Genomic DNA, 6,000 nt, shown 5'->3' with positions numbered 1-6,000 from the left:
ATTTCTTCTCTAGCCCTTACATCATCTCTTTTGCCAAAGATTTCCTTCCAATCGGCAACCCTTCTTTTGCAGTGCCAACAAGGACGCCCCCATGTGGTTCCCTGATTGCAGTTGGGGCTTTCCTGCATTTAATCAAGCCTAGGATACCTTTCAAATGTATGCAATGATTCTCTTTGCTTGCCAAGGTAAAGTTCCTTTTTAGACTGCTTTGAGATTAATATTTATGCTTATTTCTTGCCTGCATAAGATGTACACTTAGAAACATAAATAGTGTGGATCCATCTCAAAGCCTTTAGGATCATAGTATAAATGCCCTACTGTTTTTTATTACTGCTTTTTAAGCTTCAGGTATCCCCCCACTGCATATGAAGTGTAACATGTCTATATGAGTTCTGTTTTTTCTCCATAAGAATCAATTACTTTTTAAAACAATATATAAAATTATAAAGTCATCATGACCTATTTAGAACTGAAATTTTAGCTATCATTGACCTATGTTGAAGCCATGGGACTTTTTTTGGTTTACACCACCTTGCATGAGGTGCATATTAAAGTTTGTGTACCTTAATTTGGTTCTTCCTCTTAGCTAGAGGTATAGTAAGACATACTAGCTAGGAGGGCCTACGATCCATTGATAATGTCTCACTTAATGCAAATTAAAAGAGTCTTAAGCGTCTACAGATGTCTCCAGATTTTAACTACATTGTGCTAGGGTAGAATGAATCAGACTTGACCCTGTTAAATCATTTTTTTGCTCACAGGTTTACCTTGAAATAATTGTTTTCTTTCAATCTTTATTGAATAAATGTTTATGGTTTTACCTTGAATTGTTTTTTAATCTTTCATTAAATAAATGTTTATGTTGCAAATATCCAGTGTCAGGTGATGGTTCGGCTATAATATACACTAGCTTGCGCCCCTTTTTGTCTATGATATGCATTTAGACTGTTGTAGGTCACTGGCACAGGTTCATCGCAGCCGCCATCGTTACCTGATGATTTGCTGCCCGGCCTTCCCGTCTCCAGGTCAGCTGTACATCACCCCCCTCCCCAATTTCTTCCTCCTTGGCATAGGTGACTTTCAATAGTCCACCAAGGAGTGATGGCAGGATAAAAGTGACACTTCTCTACTATGCTGATCCATCCCAGAAAGCTTCTTCGACCACTACATTCTATTTTGCATTGAGGTAAAGCCAGTATAGAAACAACAAGTATTCTCACCCGCTTTAGCATATTGCTAGCTTTTTTGAGTACTACAAAATTAGCTGTGTTGTATATATGTAGAGTTCAGGTTACAGTTTCCAATCCAACCATACGCTCATTCATTTCTTCCTTAGAATGGAAATATTTATGTTGGAGCATTTTCAGAATTCGAACAAGCAAAGTTCTGTATAGTATCACAACTACCTAGCATCAGTGATAAATATAGATGATACTCAAAGCTTTTTAATTAGTATAGTATTCCTTTTCACCAGAGTTGATATGGGAGAGAAATTATAGAACTCCTGGAAAGTGATGTAGTTTTTTATAGATGTGGGATATTTAAGTATCTTAATTTGTTGATTTAAAATTATTGTCATTGGCAAGCATTGATGATATATGTCATTGGTAAGCATTGATATGATCGTTGCTTAATCTCTTTTCCTTAATTTGTATTGAAAGACTACTAGGAAGTATTCAATTCTTAGCACTACTTAACACTGATCCAATACAAAGATGATCTGATTGTTCACCATCAAGTGAACACTGTAGTTTACCAATACACAATGTGTTGATTTCTCTACTTTTAGATATATGTGCCAAAGCAAACTTGCAAACAGCCTTCTGTTGTGTGTACAAGTTAATGGTAATTAAGTCTCTTCAATATATTGCGACAGTTATGCTTGATACAATGTTCAATTGTTAATTCTCTTGAACCAGTTTGAGCAATTATGTATACTCAATTCAGCGGCATCATGGTCAGGCGCGGCGTAGCGCGCCAATATTTCTAGTCTAATACAAAACGTGAAGTCTGTAATAAGAGGGGGGGAAAAAATCTTAGAATGGTATCATTTTTCTACATTATACTATGTTCCTTATCCGGAATCTATCTTTCATAGCCAACAAATTTAAAATACAAGACATTCAACATCATGATATATATAGGTAATAGGAAGCACGTAGGTTTCATGAATGAATCATGATAGTGAAAACAGTCATGTGGTGCCATTAGCGACATATCAAATCAATCACTTAAATTTGTGGTATACACCATATGATACTCGAGAAATATGAATTTGGTACAGCAGATTCCATTTGGTTGTAATTTATTACTACCTCAGTTCTCAAACAGATGTTACTAGAATGTGCGCAATTAAACCTCGAAATATTAAGTCGTTGGTAAATAAAAAAATGGTTTGATATGGAAAAAATGATACTAATAGATTGTTACTACCTCAGTTCTCACATATGTGTCGTCCTAGAAGTGTGCAGTAAAACCTCAAAATCTTAATTAATAAGAAAACTATGATTATATGAAAAAAATAATATTGATATATTCGTCATGACAAGTGCTTTACTATAGTTATATTTTTATTGCTTTTCTAAATATATAGCTAAAACAGTAATAATGAAAATGAAACATGTATATTGGAGTGTGCGTCGATGTCCAAAAAAGAGAATGGAGGAAGTAAAACACATGATGCCTTTACCCTATACTGAGTTGAACACTCAATACAATTATGTTTTCTTCCCAAATTTTAGAGATCAAAAGCATTTCAAGAACAACTGATATAACATAAATATCCAATGTTCCATAAGAAATGGAAAGGAAAACTGGAATTTGAATAAAATTTGGGCTAAATTTAAACAAATTTTGTTGAATTCAAAGCCAATATAAATTGCAGAAATCAAAACCACTTTAGCAGGACCAATATAATTGAAATATGTTATTTTTATAAATAAAATCTTACAAAATATTATAATTCATACTTTTTTGGTCAAATTTCAACAACTCTTCTTAAAAACCTATGTGAATTTCTTAAATTATATAGCTCAAAAAGGAAGATTTGCTAAGTATTCCAATAAAAACATATATAGTACAAATAGTAGTTCATAGGAACCAACTCTATTGTCGCATCACAATAGTTTCCTATAATTCAAGATTTCTTGGTTTTAAGTACAAGACACATTAAATACGATGCCCGCGCGTATGTGCGGGCTTTCTTCCTAGTTATACTAAAAGTCCACTGAACTTCCTACAAACGCTCTTATGCCGCCACGTGACATTTCTACAAACGCTCCTAGATCGCTATGTGGCAATGCCTAATCTCACCGTTGATTTTCACTTAAATCGGTGGACCCCATAATTTAAACCATTAGATTAGATTAGATTAGATGTATTTTATTTAAAAGAAACTAATACCTTATTGTTAGCCAAAAAAACATAAGTACTCCATAAATACGTACGTATGGCTAAAAAAGGATAAAACTTAACTACTGTTCATTGGTTCGCTGAGAAAATAAGGGCCTGTTTGGTACAGCTCCAACTCGTAAATATAACTCTAGGAGTTGAGTCTGGAGTAGAGTTGTGGAGCTGTCTAAACCCAGCTCCACAACTCTAGTACATTTTGTGAGAAAGCTCCACCCAACTCCACCCCAGTTTTGGTGGAACTGAAACTGTTTGGCTGAGCTCCAGCTCTAGGAGAGGTGGAGTTGGAGCTGGAGCTGTGCCAAACAGGCCATAAATATAAGTATGTAAAACTGGGAAAGAGCAACGTGCCAGCGCATTTATGATAAAAAAAAATTAAAGCAACGTGTGAAAAAATAAAGCCAAAAAAATATATGTACATAGTACCATCGAAACAAATCGAAAATAGAATTTTCTACATATAAAAATAAATTATATTATTTCACAAATATACATCAACTAGACCTGACATAAAAGAATATAAAATATCAAATTAACATTCTATAAGCATTCACATTTGAAAATATTTTTAATTAATATATTCGATTTTGTGATCCCTTTGTACTCCTTTAAAAAACATACATGCGTAGTACCATTGAAAAAAATCGATGATATTTAAAATAGAATTTTCTACTATCTAAAGATAAAATAAATTACTCTATAAATTTAAACAAATATCAGTGTCGATCCCTTAGATTGGTGAACCCAATATTTACACATGGACTTCCTATAAAAACAATAAAATCAAAAAAAATGCCTATCATTGGAAAAAGATCGATGGCCTTTTGAAACAGTGTTTTCTACTATTTGAAGATAAATATATTACTCTACAAATTTATGTAAATATACATAGTTAAACCAGATTTATATTATAAATATGAAATATCCAATCTATGATGTTTAAACGTTCTATCATAACATAGGAGGCTGATATATATAATAATTAATGCTATGATATTTTTTTATTTCGGATCATATTTTGGGGTGTCAAGTATCACTTGACGATATGCAATGCCAATTTAAATCTGCATATGTAAAAATAAAACAACACAATTTTTGTTTTATTTTACACCATTAGATTAGATTTATTATTTAGAAATAACATATTTCTCCTATATACATAAACATAAGAAATAAGAAATATATAACTGTTGACCCGAAACCATACGTACATATCATTGAAAACAAGAATAATGCTCATGTATCTTTTGCCAGAAGAACAAAAAAACCATATGCATGTACTTCGATAAATTAACCTAAAAAAACGACAATCATTAAAATAAAATTTTCTACAATTTAAAGATAAAATATAATAATATATAATTTACGCAAATATAAATATAAAATACCCAATCAAATCTTTTTAAGCGTTCAATCTTTTACATTATTTCAAAATTATATATCCAATTTGTGATTCCATTGTATTCTTTTAAATAAATAAACTATTAATGTCTGTAACCCTAAATACATCACAACATATGGAGCCGATATGTAATAATTAATGTTATGATAATAATTTTACATCATATTTTAGTTGTAAAAAACACTTGATGAATATACAACACTAATTTAAATTTAAATGTACATACGTATTCTCTAAGTTACTAAAGGTGTATCATGTGATTAAAAACAATCGGTGTTGAAAACAAACCAGACACCGAACTAGCATGCAGTACACTTTGTCAAAATATAATATGGTATTTTGGAGATTATCGTGATAGTATTTAAAAAATCACTTTGTCTCGGTTACGTATAAATTCTTCTATTGTTTTGGGATAAAATTTAACTCCTTCAATTTAGGTGACGGAGGGAGTATAGAAACAACGTGCAGTTGAACTGGCAGAATATTTGTGACATTGTAGCATCTGACTTTTCTGTTAATGAATTATTTCAATAGATTTTTATTGAATATTATCTGCCCTTATGGGAAAAGATTTGTACTCTCTGACCATTTATGCCCCTATACAGGATGAGCATTATTATTGGATAAGCTGGGAGACACTCCTCTTCCAAAGTATAAGCTTCTATCCTTATTTAACAAACTGAAGTTTGAATATGAATGCTCAACGTTGATAGTGACCTGCCCATTGTTTTGTAGCTATCGTATGATATTTGTTGTTTTTATCATGCAAGATGATTACTGATTAGGATACTATTAATATGCACGAATGAGCTAATCTAAATTATGATGTCACTGATTTATTTATGAACTGATTGTTTTTTATATGCAGGCGGGCCGCGCACCAGCATCTAGTTGGATATTAATGCGAGTTGTTCCGGATAATTCCGGTTAGTGCGGCGTAATTAACTAATACGACTTTTTTTTAACCAAAATCGAAACGGGTTCTGTATCTGGATCCGGTAGCGTGGATCGATCTGCTAGTTGCGGATGAACGGTGGATGAGATCAGGAGTACACATATCTATATATACACACGCGCGCGTAAACAAATGCACGTATATGGCTCCTGCCAAAATATTAATTAAACTAGATATACCAAAAGGAATGGGTCTGTTTAAACTTTAAACTTCATTAAAAGCGGCACTAATCTCT

Source organism: Oryza sativa, chromosome 10, assembly GCF_034140825.1.
Source record: "Oryza sativa Japonica Group chromosome 10, ASM3414082v1".
NCBI classification, from domain to species: Eukaryota; Viridiplantae; Streptophyta; class Magnoliopsida; order Poales; family Poaceae; genus Oryza; species Oryza sativa.
Note: the sequence above shows the minus strand (reverse complement) of the source record.